Source organism: Rhineura floridana, chromosome 19 (genome assembly GCF_030035675.1).
Source record: "Rhineura floridana isolate rRhiFlo1 chromosome 19, rRhiFlo1.hap2, whole genome shotgun sequence".
Taxonomy (NCBI): Eukaryota; Metazoa; Chordata; class Lepidosauria; order Squamata; family Rhineuridae; genus Rhineura; species Rhineura floridana.
Genome location: NC_084498.1, coordinates 6,560,196 through 6,575,899, shown reverse-complemented (window position 1 = coordinate 6,575,899; position 15,704 = coordinate 6,560,196). Strand labels below are relative to the sequence as shown.

The window sequence follows — 15,704 nt, the reverse complement described above, 5'->3', positions numbered from 1 at the left end:
CAGAAGGAGCTGGATTCTCAGGAGGCTCCTCCATGTCTCCTGCTGCTCCTGGGTCTGCTGCTGTTACTCCCGAGTCGTCCTCATCTGAGGAGTCCTCTGACGGGGCCATGACAGGGGCATCCTTGCTGTTTAGGCAGTGCGCGGTATTGTTTACATTTTAATGCTAAATGGATGGGCCATTCTATTTCAACCCGAACACAATGTGTGTATACTTTTCCAGTATAGTTGTGTTGCACCACTACTGCTGCCTTTTGGCATAAACGGCCTGCAATTTCTGCTTTTACTAGTCCTGCTATCATCTCCATACTATACAAAAAGGGGTCTGAGCAATCTAATGTTTTTGGAACTGTTCTTCCAAATTCCACAAGTACATTATAATCAGAAACATCACAAATCTTAGTACCCGATGGGCAGCACAAACCTTGTACACAGGACAAGTACAAAAACAAGACATATAACACAAAACTGATTAAGAACATTATAATATAAGAAATGTCTCTTTAACTTCGGGCTTTCAATCGATCTCCATGTCTTGAAATAGGAACTGGTCTGTCTGCCACTGTCCTGTTTCTCCACTTCTTCTCAGCCGGAGCTTGGGAACTACAGGTGGTGGTGAAGCTGTTATTACTGCGGGTTTTACGTGGGAATGATGAATCCACGACTTCCTTCCAGGAAAACAGCAGCCTGTGTAGATAACAGGACTTGATGTGGTCCTGTGTATTTTGGCTGAAGCGAATCGCCTCTCACAAACTTTTTTGCCCAAACAAAGTCTCCGGGCTGGTATGGATGCACTTGGTCCTCGAGGGGCACCGTTTTTGAATACCAGGCAGTTCTCCAAAGCTCTTGCAGTTTTTTCTGTAATGAAAGATACTGGGATACAGTTATATGATCCCCCCCCAAAAGTGAAACATCCACACTTGGCAGGGTGCCACCTTTTACGGGGGGCCTGCCATACATTAATTCAAATGGAGAAAGCCCAAGAGCCCATGTAGGACGGGTGTGCAAATGAAACAACACAATAGGAAGTACCTGTGGCCATTTTAACCCTGTCTCCTGTGTATACTTAATTTCCAGGTTATATCTGTCAGTTGTCCCAGAAGATTGTGGATGATACGGAGTATGGAACAAATGTTTAATGCCCAGACCTTCTTCGATTTTGGCCAGAACTTGCCCTGTGAAATGTGTGCCTCGGTCCGAATCAATTGCTGCTGGAACGCCAAAGCAAGGGATGATTTCTTTCAACAGTATCCTTGCCACTGTAGTTGCAGTTGCATTTGTTGTGGGGAATGCTTCTATCCAAGCCGTGAGCGGGCAAACCATCACAAGTAAATGGCGCTTTCCTTCTGCTTTTGGTAAATCAACAAAGTCAATCTGAATGTGAAGGAATGGAGCAGCGGGGATCGGTCTACCCCCTTGCTGGGCCCTATTTGGCAGAGCAGGGCCGTTTGCCTGACAAGTGTGGCATGCTTTCACTATTGCTGTACAAACAGGCTGGATCCCAGGGGCCTACCAAGATCGAGTTACCGCTTCCACTAAGGCATGCGTCCCATAATGGCCGCCGTGTGTATGGTACCATCCAGCTGCCACTTGGTATAGTGAACACGGCAGGCAGGCTCTGCCATCTGGCATGGTCCAGAGCCCTTCTTGTTGAATTGCACCCAAATCGGTCCATTTCTTTGTTTCCTGTGGAGGAACTGAAACAGTTAAGGGGGGTACAAAGGTGGTTGTGGCCAATGCCAGCGTAGACAATCCCAAAGGCAAAAGGGCAGCTTGCCTCACTATTTGATCCGCTAGGGCATTTCCCAAAGTCACTGGATCTTGTTCCTTAGTGTGTGCTTTGCAATGTACTACCGCTATTTCCAAGGGTTCAAGAATAGCATGTAACAACTTCTGTACCAGCTGTAGATGCTGAATTGGTTGTCCCCCCGCTGTGGTAAATCCCCTGTATCGCTAAAGATGGATATGACAATGAATAACCCAAAAAGCATACCTGCTATCCGTATAGATCGTGACTTTCTTTCCTGAAGCAAGCTGGCAGGCTCTAGCAAGGGCATATATTTCCGCGGCTTGTACGCCCCATCTCCCTGGGAGAGCGGCAGCCTCCATAACTTCCCATTGTGTGGTTATCGCAAAACCCGTGTACCTTACCCCATCCTGATAGTAAGAACTGCCATCAGTAAACAGAACAAATTCTGAGTCTGGCAATAGTTCATCTGAGAGGTCCGGTCGAATCTGTAATGTTGACTGTAAAACCTGCACGCAATCATGATCAGGAAGTGGTGTGGGTAAGTCGGGCAGAAGCGTGGCAGGGTTTAATGGGCCACAGCGTTCAAAATGCAAGTTCGGATCCTCCAGAAGCTCAGCCTCCAGTTGCTGCTGTCTTTGGGCAGAAAAAACCTGTGTGGTACCTTTATGCAGCAGAGCTGAAAGAGCATGGGAAGTCCAAATGGTTGTAAAATGTCCAAGTGTGAGCCCTTTCACTTTCTTTAAAAGCAAGGCTGCTGCCGTTAGTGTGCGCGTGCAAGTAGGCATACCTCGTGCAACATTGTCGATCTGTTGCCAGTAAAATGCTACTGGTAAGTGGCTAGGCCCATATAGCTGAGTTAAAACCCCGCTCGCCACCCCTGTTCTCTCATGTACAAACAGGTGAAAAGGTTTATTGTAATTCGGGGGCTTGAGAGACATGGATGTGGCAACACTCTGTTTAAGCAGCTGGAAAGCCCTTTCCATGTCCAGATCCCATTGTATGCAATCAGGCACTTTATTAGCAGTTAACATATGAAGCGGTTTGCTCAACTCACCACAGGAGGGCAGCCACGGTCTGCAAAATCCAATAAGTCCCAGAAATCCTCTCCGCTGGCGTTTCGTCTATGGTAATGGACAGTCCTGTATCGTGGCTACCCTTCCTGGGTCCATTTGCCGTCCATCCGAAGTTAAAATGAAGCCTAAATACTTGACTTTTTCCGCAAGCCACTGTATTTTCTTCGGGTCAATTTTATGTCCCCTTGACCATCTCTCCGCAGTCCCTCCTGTTCCTTATTTGCCATCAAAATATCATCCACGTACAACACCAGAGTTGAACCCGGTTCTGGAACAAATCCTTCTAGATCTTCTTGCAGACATTGGCTGAAGATTCCGGGTGAATCACAATACCCCTGTGCAATTCTGGTCCAAACGATTGCTGGACTGGAGGAGGCGGGGGAGGAAAATCTGCAGTTGCGCCTGAAAAATCTGAGTAAGAATCATTAGAATATTGCTGTTGTTGACCAGAAGTGTCTGATCTCCAGGGGCAATCTCGTTTGAAATGTGAAAAATCCCCACATTGGAAGCAGGCCCTATCTCCTTGCCAGAACTGACACGATTGTCCCCTTCCTCTTTGGTCTCCCCCCCGAAATCCTCTTGGAAAACCTCTTCCACGTCCCCTAAACCCTCTGCCAAACAGCTGCCCCCTCATTGCCAATGCCAGCAACTGAAAATCCTCTTTCTTTTCCTTTTTCTTACTACGCTCTTTCTCCTTGTCCCGAGCAAAGTCCGCTACCTCCAAGATCACTGTCACAGCCTCCCCCCCCCATCCTGGCCGATAGTTAAGGAAATAATCACGAACAGGCGGTTGTGCCTGGTGAACAAAGGAAGAGATCAAAGTGGGATTATCTTGTGCCTTCTCAGGATCCAAATTAGTGAAACTCCGTGCACCCTCCAAAAGGCGAGTCCAGAATTGCCTTGGAGATTCGGTAGTTTCTTGTTTAATGGCCATAAATTTTGCTTGGTTGGGAGGCTTCTGTGACATTTCACTCAGATGTTCCAACAGTCTTTCCCTATCTGTTTGCAACTGAGCGTGGCGGGACTGCGTCCAGTCCCCCGTGCTCCACGTTGCTGCAGCCTGTGCTCTAACTGGCCACGTTGCTCTATTCGCTCCATCGGCTGCCCAAGCAGTCTCCATCCCCCACATCCTACTCCATTCTTCTCCAGTCAAAACTCTTCTGAGCAAATGCTCCACATCCCCGTATGTGGGATTGTGGCTATCAAACAACCTGCCCAAAAGCTCCCTTATTTTCCAGCCAATTTACTCCATTCCTTGAGGTCCCATTCAAGCCAAGTCTTGTGCTCGACCATGTCGGAAGGCAGAGCTGGGGTCCCAATCCCGGGGAGCTGGATCCCGGAGAGTTGGGAGAAGAGTATTCGGATGGATGGCAGAGGGAAGGGGGAGGAACTTCCCCCCTTTGGAGCGAAGACGAAACAGAGGAACTGCCAGAGATAAGGTCGCTTAGCAACGGGGAGCCTGAGCCCTCCCTGGACATTCTCACGCCTCCCCCTCTTTCAGGCTCAGAGCAAGAGGGGGAAGAGGGAGGGCTGCTCACAGCCGAAAAGCGGGGAGGCAGTTTACCATCAGCCCCTCCCCTATCCCCCATCCTGGAATCGGAAACTTCAGAAGAGGAGGGGGTGATGCTTCCCCCCCTCACCGCGCACACGCAGACAGCTGAAAAGACAGGAGAGAAGGGGGGGAAGGCGGGCAGTACCTGAGGGGCAGTTAAGGAGGAGCGAAAGATTGCGCGCCCGTTTGGCCCCTTCTTAAAGAACAGGCGGGAAGAAGTCCCTTGCTCTGTCAACTTTCTCCCAATGCCGCAGGACCTGTATCCCTGTATTGATTCATGAGAAAATGCAGTCTTTGTTTGGACATTACCCTAATAAAACACGAATTAACTACAACCGCTGGTCTGGTTCCTGAGTCACATCCTGGGCCTGACAGCTTAACAGAGCCACCTAAATCACCCTCAACGCTCTCTTCACTTGACTGGGACAAGATGTCAAAGGGAGCAGCGGGGGGGACGAACCCCACTTCTGAGACGGAAGAAGTGAAACTCTTGAGGACTAAGGTAGCTGATTTGCAGATGGATGTTCAAGCCCTGCTAGCAGCAGTCAAGGCGCTGAAGACGGATAATCAAACCTTGAAGGCCACGATAGACCAGATGCGAACAGCCCCTCCAACTGCCATAGTAAAGGTTCCCATTGGATTGCCCCCAAAATATGCGGGACAAAGTGATCAGTTGGCAACTTTCGTGGCTCAATGTGAGTTATATCTGGATGTCAGGCACACAGAATTTCCAGACGATGGGGCTAAAGTGGCCTTCGTGATTAGCCTCCTGGAGGGAGAAGCTGCAAAATGGGTGACTCCGTATCTCGTGAGAAAGGATACTGTCTTAAGAAGGTACAGAGGATTTATACAGGAGATGACCGAGATGTTCCAAGACCCGCAAAGGGCTGAAACAGTAGCGCGGCAACTAGGCGCTCTGAAGCAAGCTAAAGGGACTGTTTCCGAGTACACTAACGCTTTTAAAATTCTGTCCCAGGAAACTAGTTACAATGACGCCGCCCTGATGTTTATGTACCGGAGTGGATTAAATGCTGAAATCGTGGATGAGTTGGCCACGACCTCCCCCCCCCGCTGACCTACCAGGGCTCATCCGGCTATGCCTACAGATAGATCACCGGATGGAAGGAAGGCGCCTGGAAAGGAAGCAGGAGGTCCCGAGATACTCAGCCTCGGCATCCCGCAGCAAGACCCTTCCCTCTGCAGGGATGGCAGGTAATGCAACTGAGGGACAGGGAGGGGCTAGGCCAAGACTGTCGGAAGAAGAAAAGGAAAGACGCCGTCGGGAACGTTTATGCTTTTATTGTTCAAAGCCGGGCCACGTGGCCAGAGACTGTGGACTGAAAGGGGGGAAAGCTGAGCCGTCGGGAAACTAGAACACCCAGTCCACGTGCAGGCCGGTGGACTGGGGGCAGCGTTGTATAAAGGCCCTCCAACGATCCAACCTCCCTTAAAAGGGGTGTTGGTCTTGCCTATTCGGATTACAACTTCCAGAGGAGTGGTGTTTAATTCCACTGCCTTAATTGACAGTGGAGCCTCCACAAATTTTATTGATGCAAAGTTAGTCAAGCGTCATGGAATTTCCGGTGGAAACTGGACGCTCCCCTAGCTGTGGAGACTATCAATGGGAGACCCCTGAAGTCAGGAGGGGTGACACAAGCCACGGAGGAAGTGAAACTTCAAATCCCTGGGCACGAAGAGTTCATTTCGCTATACGTGTCAGATCTCTCAAACTTTGAGGTGGTTCTGGGAATGCCCTGGCTAGCAAAGCATGAACCCACAATAAGTTGGAAGGAGGCGGTGGTGTGGTTCACCTCACAGTATTGCCAGGAGAACTGTCAACCTGAAGGAATCAAGAACACCTTAGCGGGGGCAGTGCAAGAGATCGAGCAAGTGACCCTGCCGCCAAAGTATGAAGAATTCAAAGATGTGTTTGATGAAAAAGAGGCAGAGACTTTACCCCCCCACCGCCCTTACGACTGTGCGATTGATCTAGTGCCAGGAGCCAGCATCCCATCAGGGAAAATCTACTCTCTCACAGAGAATGAGAGGGAGGCCCTGAAGGAATTCCTGGATAAAAACCTGAGGCAAGGATTCATACGCCCCTCACAATCCCCTGCTGGAGCGCCACTATTGTTTGTGAAAAAGAAGGGGGGGAACTCAGACCCTGTAACGACTATCGCGCATTGAACCAGATCACCATCCCCAACAGCTACCCGCTGCCCCTGATCTCAGAGTTGCTGGACCGACTGCGCTCTGCCAAAATCTTCATGAAGTTGGATTTGAGAGGAGCGTACAATCTGATCAGAATGAAGGAGGCAGATGAATGGAAAACAGGATTCTTGACCGCTTACGGACAGTATGAATACCTGGTCATGCCGTTCGGGCTTTGTGGAAGTCCAGGAATTTTTCAAAAATTCATGAACAACGTGTTTAGAGACTTGTTGGACACGTATGTAATCTGTTACTTAGATGATATCCTGGTGTTCTCAAAGAACCAGGAAGACCACGACCAGCATGTGAAGACGGTGTTGAAGAGACTGAGAGAAAATCACCTGTATGCTAAATTAGAGAAATGTGGATTTGACCTCAAGTCTCTAGACTTCCTTGGATATCGAATCTCAGCGGAAGGCGTGGAGATGGACCCAGGGAAAGTAAGCTGCATATTGGACTGGGGCCAACCTGTCACCAAAAAGGATGTACAACGGTTTTTGGGGTTTGCCAATTATTACAGAAAGTTCATTCCAGGGTTTTCCAAATTAACAGCTCCTCTGACTGACTGTTTAAGGGGGAAGAAGAAGTTTCAATGGACAGAGAACGCCACCGAGGCCTTTGAGGAGCTGAAGAGAAGGTTTGCTACTGAGCCCATTCTGCGCTTTGCTGATCCGAACCGCCCTTTCGTAGTGGAAGCAGATGCTTCAGATTTTGCCATCGGGGGGGTCCTGCTACAATTAGACCAAGAAGGGAAGGAGCTGCACCCCTGTGCGTACTTCTCTCGGAAGTTAAAGCCTGCAGAGAAGAACTACACAGTTTGGGAGAAGGAGCTGCTGGCCATCAAGGACTCTTTTGAAAACTGGAGACAATACCTAGAGGGGGCCTCTCATCGAATTGAAGTGCGCTCCGACCACAAGAATCTTGAAAGCCTCCAAACATCCAGAAAGCTGAACCAGAGACAGATAAGATGGTCCCAGTTCTTCACTAGGTTTAACTTCCAGATTACTTACCATGCCCAAGCCAAAAACCAGAGAGCGGATGCCTTATCCAGACAGCCACAATACAAAGAAAGTGAATCCGAGGACCAGCCTCAGTACGTAATCCCGCCAGAGAAATTAACGTTGGGAGTATGCCAGCCTTCATGGGAAGAGGAACTCAAAAAGGCACAACAAGAAGATGCAGACATGCTAAAATATCAGCAGGAGACGGGACAAGGTCAAGACTCAGAAGTAACCTTTCACTGGAGAAATGGACTGTTATGGTTCAAAACCGCCAGATATGTGCCAGAAGGGGAATTAAGGCTCAGAATCCTACGCCAGTGTCATGATTCCATCACAGCGGGACACTTTGGGATTTACAAGACCATTCAGAACATGGCCAAGGACTTTTGGTGGCCTAAAATGCGTCGGGATATTGAGAGTTATGTAAAGTCCTGCTCTGTCTGTCTGCGGACAAAAACACAAACAGGGACACCAGCAGGACTGTTACAACCGTTGCCTGTCCCACACGAACCCTGGAAGGACCTCTCCATGGATTTTATAACTGATCTACCCAAGTCCCAAGGAATGACAGCCATCTTAGTAGTGGTGGATCTACTTACCAAAATGGCACACTTTCTTCCTTGTGCAGAAGAAGGCTAAAGAAACGGCCAAGTTATTCATAAAAGAAGTCTACCGGCTGCATGGATTGCCAAACAGCGTAGTCTCAGACCGAGGAACTCAGTTCACAGCCAAATTTTGGAGAGCAATGTGGAAACAGTTGCAGACGGAATTAAAACTCTCCTCCGCCCATCACCCCCAGACAGATGGGCAGACGGAACGCTTGAACGCCGTTTTGGAAAGATATTTACGAAGTTATGTGTCCTATCAACAGACTGACTGGGTATCATATTTGCATTTTGCAGAGTTCGCCTACAACAATTCTCTGCACTCCAGCACTCAATAAACCCCGTTCTTCGCTAATTATGGATTCCATCCTAAAGTCTTTCCAAGCAGCTCAGAAGGAATGCTGGTACCGGCAGCTGAGAACTTCCTTAAGGAATTGCAAGCGGCGCAACAGACACTGAAACAGCAGTTAAACGAAGCCAAAACGGAGTACAAGCGAGTTGCTGACCTGCACAGGAAGGAGGGGCCCCCCCTTCAACCGGGAGACCAGGTATGGCTGTCCACTCGCTTCCTCCAGATGCCGGGCAAATGTAGAAAATTACAAGACAAGAGGGTGGGTCCTTTCGAAATAGAAACTCAAATCAATCCCGTGGCGTACCGACTGAAGCTGCCTGACACGTTTAAAATACATCCTGTGTTCCATCGATCCCTCTTAACGAAAGCCGCCCCTCCCAGTGAGTTACGGCCGGAGGAACCTCCCGGAGCTCCACTCCTGGTAAATGAGCAGCTTGAGTTTGAAGTTGAGGAGATCTTAGATTCCAGGATCAGACGCCACAAGCTGCAGTACTTGATTCACTGGAAAGGCTATGGGGTGGCTGACAGATCATGGGAAGATGCAGCTGATGTGCATGCTCCAGAATTGGTAAAACTTTTCCATCAACGTTTTCCCCACCGTCCCAAGCCAGACAAGGGGAGGGGGGCACAGCCTGGGAGGGGGGATGGTGTCGGAAGGCAGAGCTGGGGTCCCAATCCCGGGGAGCTGGATCCCAGAGAGTTGGGAGAAGAGTATTCGGATGGATGGCAGAGGGAAGGGGGAGGAACTTCCCCCCTTTGGAGCGAAGACGAAACAGAGGAACTGCCAGTGATAAGGTCGCTTAGCAACGGGGAGCCTGAGCCCTCCCTGGACATTCTCACGCCTCCCCCTCTTTCAGGCTCAGAACAAGAGGGGGAAGAGGGAGGGCTGCTCACAGCCGAAAAGCGGGGAGGCAGTTTACCATCAGCCCCTCCCCTATCCCCCATCCTGGAATCGGAAACTTCAGAAGAGGAGGGGGTGATGCTTCCCCCCTCACCGCGCACACGCAGACAGCTGAAAAGACAGGAGAGAAGGAGGAGAAGGCGGGCAGTACCTGAGGGGCAGTTAAGGAGGAGCGAAAGATTGCGCGCCCATTTGGCCCCTTCTTAAAGAACAGGCGGGAAGAAGTCCCTTGCTCTGTCAACTTTCTCCCAATGCCGCAGGACCTGTATCCCTGTATTGCTTCATGAGAAAACGCAGTCTTTGTTTGGACATTACCCTAATAAAACACGAATTAACTACAACCGCTGGTCTGGTTCCTGAGTCACACCCTGGGCCTGACAGACCACTTCCGTATGCTGAACGTCTCCGTCAGTATCAACATACGGTTGGTCACGCTCAACCAAGGGCAACTCCTTAATTAAAAGAAAATCCACATCTTTCTCCCGTTCCCGTCTCTCCTTTTCCTTTTTCTCTGTCTGCTTGCGCGTGACCACTCCCCCTGAGGTCCCCTCCCTTGAATCCTTCTCAGTTGGCCCCTCATCGGAGTCACTGGAAGGGTCCTTCATCCCCGGCTGAGGAGTTCCACCCCTGGGGTTGCGAGGTGGAGCCGGGGCAGAAGGAATAATGGAACGACTTAAGATCATTCCCCTGTCTGATTCATCATCAGCAAAATAACTAGGGGGGGGTCCTCACAGGTCAAAGATCTAACAGTCATTTCAGTAAACCCCTTCCATTTCCGCACTCCGGTTTGCCACAGGAGCCAGAAATTCAATTGATCGGGGTGGTTAACCTCAACCCGCCTCCTAACTCCCCGTAACGGAGCGGCTTCAAAGGAACCACCCCTCGGCCACCTCTCACCAGGGACCGAAACTGCAGTTATCCGCGGCCAAACTTCCGCGCAAAGTTCAGTCATCCTTTTCTTTTTCATGCCCTTTAACACCGGCAATTGTTTCTCTTCCCACATTCTACACATTACACCCAAAGGGCCATCTCCACCAGAACACTCCCTTTTTGCCCCATGACGTCTGGTAAGGATTACTCAACTGCTACTTTACCCGTGTGCCCCTGGTCAATCCCATCACTAATGGCAACCGAGAGAAATCTCTCGTGGCGCCTGTTGCCAAAAGAAAGCAAACACACCGGTAGCACACGGAACGCACCAGGAGAACCAGACGAGCCCCCAATTGTTAGGTCCAAACCCAACAACGCAAGCTGTCACTGCCTACTCAGCTCACATACACCTGGGAAGGTGCGGAGTTGAGAGCATTAACCCTATACCAGAGGCCAAGAATAACACACACAATGTTTACCTTTGCAAAGGGGTCCCAAGACCTTTCAGCAAGATGCCTTTCAGAAGTGGGAACCCCGTTTATTGTAAGTCAGGAGATTATATAGACTTTTCCCCAACGGTTACAGAAATGGGGTGCAATTGAACAGACGTCATAAAGTAATAGGAAGACACTGCTAGACAAAGTAATTCTTAAGATATGGTAAAAGGGGTGCTTGGGATAACAAAACTAGCAACATCTAGTTTCCAACAGACATAGGCTTGCATATTTTCTACTGTCCTTGAGATAAGCGCTTGGAGCTACAGAAACAAAGAACAGATAGGAGCCAGGGAGGCCTGTTTGCAAGCGGGACCATTAAAGCAATGAATACATTTGAGTTACACTTTTTACATTTCTAAAGGCAAGGATGTCAAGGCCTACAATCATGTAAAGTAGGGTATAGGAATCCTATTGTAATACAATTTGCAACATCATGTAGAACTTGGGGGCATGGATATGTATGAAGAGCAGGAAGGCAAATATAATTCCAGATAAAACAGGCTTTTATTTGCTTAGCCACTGGAATAATTAGGGGTCAGGTCACCAAGAAATAAACCAATATTTCTTTATATCAAACAATTATTTTTATTAAACCCTACAATTGGATAAATATTGCATATATTTATCTTCCGGTAGCCCCCACATCTGAGCTGCCTTTTCAAATGTGTTGAGGTAAATTTGTGGGTCTTGTCCAGGCTCATATACAGCAAAGTCTTTTGGAGTGACTTTTATTTTTTATCCATCTTTCTCTTTTCTTGTTTCATCAGAATGATACTTCTCTCTAATTTTAACTTTTCCACTTGTATCTCAGCATCCATTCTCACTCTTTCAGCATCCATTCTCAACCTTTCAGTTTCCAACACACGTTGCTTTTCCTTCTCTGCAGCTTCAAAGACCCGCTGCTTGTCTTTTTCCTCAGCTTCCCTTCTCAACTTTTCTCTTAAATACTCTATATAAGCAGGATTACTTGAGTACCCTTCTAGGGTCTCTTCTCTGACAGGTTCTTTGTGTTGGATTGATGTGACTGTTATCAATGCTACCTGCAATTCATCTACCCCTTTACCCTAGTGAGGTAAATGGAACGTTATGCATTTATCCACCAGCTCCTCTCTTTTTATTTTCATATATTCAGCCATGTTTTTTGGAGCTCACATACTCTTTGTCAGTCACTCTCAAGTAATATTTATCTGTTATTCCTTTTAACCACACCACTATTAGGGACTCTCTGTTGTTTGTATCCCACTGCTACAGCCAACACATGTGACATCCTTCCCCTGGCACCACTTGTGACGCTCTCACTCGTGGCTACCAGCAGTCAGGATCGTCGTGTTTATTTTTACCTCTCTCCGCTCTAGCACAGATCTCAAAAGATCCCCCTGCTAGGCCACACTACCCAACACTCTGTGTATCCAGTATAGCTGTGCCTTAGTCTCTTCCTGGCTATTTTGATACCTTGTGTCTGTGTGTTTAGGTAATTCCCAACCCCCCTGAAGCCTCTTGCCTATGAAGCTCACAGCTCTGGGTTGCTCTGTGGTACTGAATGCTGATACGATATCTCCTCCTTTACTGCTGCCACCATTAGATACAATTTCTTCTTCAGCCTTGGTTACCCTGCCTTCCCCCCCGGTCTGTACACTCCAGCTAAGGAATCAGGCTTTAAGTAAACCAAGAAAATATTTATTGCTAACACTAGGAATAACAAGATTACTTATAGATTTTGTTGACAAGCGTATGGTTTCATATATGATTCTCTTATGTTCTTAATTCTTAATATATGCCTCAGAACTCCTAATCCAATCTCTCAACAGCCACCTTCTCTCTACAACAACCTTCAACACCCACCACCTTCAACCAACCCACCGTTTAACACCCACCCCGACTCAACTGTCATCCTCTCATTTATACCTTCAGCCATTCAAACACACAGCCAATCATCATCCAGCATTCTACAGCCCAGGTACTCCCCCTTCTCACTCACTCCACTTACCATAGTTCCTATAATAACCCTGCACTTACCATATTTACATTACATTCACATACAGGAACATCACACTGGGCAGAATGTAGATTGCGGATCTGGGGTAAACGTTTTTGAGCTGCCATACCTTTCCAAAGGTTTCTGACTTCCAGGAGTTTAATAATTTTTCAACAAAAGCCTCCCCCACCCTTCCAAATGCACTTCTACTTTAAATTCTTGAAATGAAGAATGCTGGCCGGGGGAGGGGGGGACCAGGTGTGGATATTTAGATGAAAGGACTGTGTAGGGCCAGCTCTACCATTAGGTCAAGTGAGGCAGCTGCCTCAGGTAGTAGATGCTGGGGGGGGCAGAGACTGATGGTGAGAACTTTGGAGGACAGAGCCGTGTGTATGATGCGGCCTGTCCTGGTGCCCTCAGGTATGGTGGAGGCAAACAGTGTCAAGGTAATATTCAACTGCCAGTCTGGTCAGTTTTTGCTAAGGATGGAAGGATCTGCCCATTTCAGTTTTCTCATTTTCTTATTTTCCCACTCTTAAATTTAGTTCACATTTCTGCAGCAATTTGCCATTTAAAAAAAAATCATGAAAATTCTTCAGTGCATTTTTCTCTTAATAAACACATTTTTGTATTCAGGTTTGACTAATGTACACAGTTTTGCAAGCAATTTCCCCCAATATAATGGACATTATTATGTTATGTTCACTAATATATTCATTTTTCAGAGCTTGGAAAAGTTACTTTTTTAAACTACAACTCCCATCCCCCCAGCCAGCATGGCCACTGGATAGGGCTGATGGGAGTTGTAGTTCAAAAAAGTAACTTTTCCAAGCTCTGATTTTTATAAACACTTTTATATATATTTTTGTAAAAGTTGTTTGAAGAACAGCATCGCAAACTTTGGATATGAATTTAGAAGGATGGCTGTGTTTTGGTTCTCGCATTGGAAAGTGCACATTTGATAGATTTGTCTCTATATGTGAATGGAATCAAATTTCTCCCCCGTGCCCAGTTTCCGCACATGGAATTGCAGGGGGTGCCATCTTGCCATTCACCTCAGGCAGCAAAATTGCTTGGGCAATCTCCCCCTAACTGTGAGGGGGGAGATAGGAGGGTGCCTCGCACCTAGACAGACTGTTGGTCCACCTAGCTCAATATCATCTACACTGACGGGCAGTAGCTCTCCAGCATCAGGAATCTTTCCCAGCTCTACCATCTGGGAGGCTGTATTTGCGCTATATATTTAAAGCCATGTCATACCACTTTAAATAGTCATGGCTTCACCCCAAAGAATCATGGGAGCTGTAGTTTGTTAAGGCTGCTGAGAGTTGTTAGGAGACCCCTCTAATCCTCACAGAGCTACAACTCTCAGAGGAGTTTATCAATAAATCAATCACTCTTCAGAGGGAACTCTGGGAATTGTAGTTCTATGGAGGGGAATAGGGAACTCCTAAAAACTCTCTTTATAAACTACAGTTCCCAGGATTCTTTGGGGGAAGCCACGACTGTTCCAAGTGTGCCGATGGGGCCCTAATTGACAGAGTGGTTAGACTGTAGCCAATCTTTGTTGAGCATTTTGTTCAGATATGTTTGTGAGAAGGTTATACAACGAGCATTCATTGTGATTTGATTATGCGGTGTTTATATGTCTTCCAGTTCACTGTTTGTTCACCCCACACTTCAGTGCCTATCCCCGTAACTCTCCAGATGGCAAAAAGTCTGTGTTTTTTTAGTTTTAAAGTGGTTGTGTTCTGCCACAGAGGCAGAAGACGTTAATGCGCTATAATTGTGCAAACTTAAATTTCCAGTATTGAATCCCTTCTGTGAAATACTGGCTGTCTGGAGGTGACCTTGGAGATACAAGGGGCTGAATCTGGGACCTTCTGCTTGCTCTTCCACTGAACTATGGCCCCAAGCAAATTCCTCGGCTAGGAATGTGCTCAAAGAGACAGTGTTTTTTAATTCATGCCTGTCTCCCTGAGCCACTTGTTTTGCACCTGGATCTGCTCAGTGGGCCTCAGGATTCTAGCAATAACCAAAGTGGACACCCCCAAGTTAACCCCTGGCTTACATTTTGTGCCACAAGGGGGGGTGAAGAGAAGGAGAGACCAATCCAGTCTTAATAACCCGGAGTGTTTCTCTGGCAGTTAGTTCCTTTGCGGCCTGTCGCTCTCCGGCAGCTGCCAGTTGCTATGGGAACCAGCACCCGATGTAAACAGTAACTGGTCCTTCTGAAGTAGCTCAGCTGCAGTTGACACCAAGCAGGTGAGTTTGGGAGGTACAGGTGAGAGGGGACTGCTGGAAAAGGGGGGCATAGTTGGATAATTTTAAACTCTGGCTTTATTGGTCTTACGCACGCACACCCCTTTCCTGAGATGGCAGTGCATGTTATTTCGCTGCAAAATGTGTTAAGCCAACAGCCCTGCTGCGGTTGGGGACCCTCCTGCTCATATGGGGCCGTGGACATCTGCCTCAAAGTCCTCTTGCCCTGAGGGCGCCAAGTGCGGCAGGGAGAGCGAGCAAGAGTTGTCTGTGCCCAAGAGAGGCGAAATGAAGTGAGGAGAGGAAATATGAAGAGGTGTGGAGGCTGATTTACCCAAAAGCTTTTTGCAGTTGCCGCACTAGTGCAAAACTTTCCAGACGCGCATGTGCCATTGGGGTGTGTGGAGTGGGGGTGGGGGGAGGAGCCACAGGTTCAAATCCCAGATGATTGTGATAGCAAATTGTGAAAGCCATAATAATTGATCAGAGGGAAGATGTGAAGCCAACATCATGGAGTTTCAGAACATGTTTCTGTTTAAGAAGGCTTTCCCTGAGGTGTGACTCCATCATTTGTGAAATATTAATTGTACATCTGTATAATAATAATAATAAAATTTTATTTTTAGGCCGCCTATCTGGCCGAATGAACGGCCACTCT

At 47.9% G+C, this 15,704-nt stretch overlaps 1 long non-coding RNA gene across 1 annotated transcript; it reads right to left on the bottom strand.

Annotated features, from left to right (window-relative positions):
• Nucleotides 1-335: 335 nt before the first annotated feature.
• On the bottom strand, nucleotides 336-2,207 carry LOC133373257 (uncharacterized). The gene is made up of 2 exons (XR_009759635.1): nucleotides 1,991-2,207; nucleotides 336-855 (listed from the first exon to the last, which is right to left on the bottom strand). It is a non-coding gene; the product is annotated as an uncharacterized LOC133373257 (long non-coding RNA).
• Nucleotides 2,208-15,704: the final 13,497 nt, after the last annotated feature.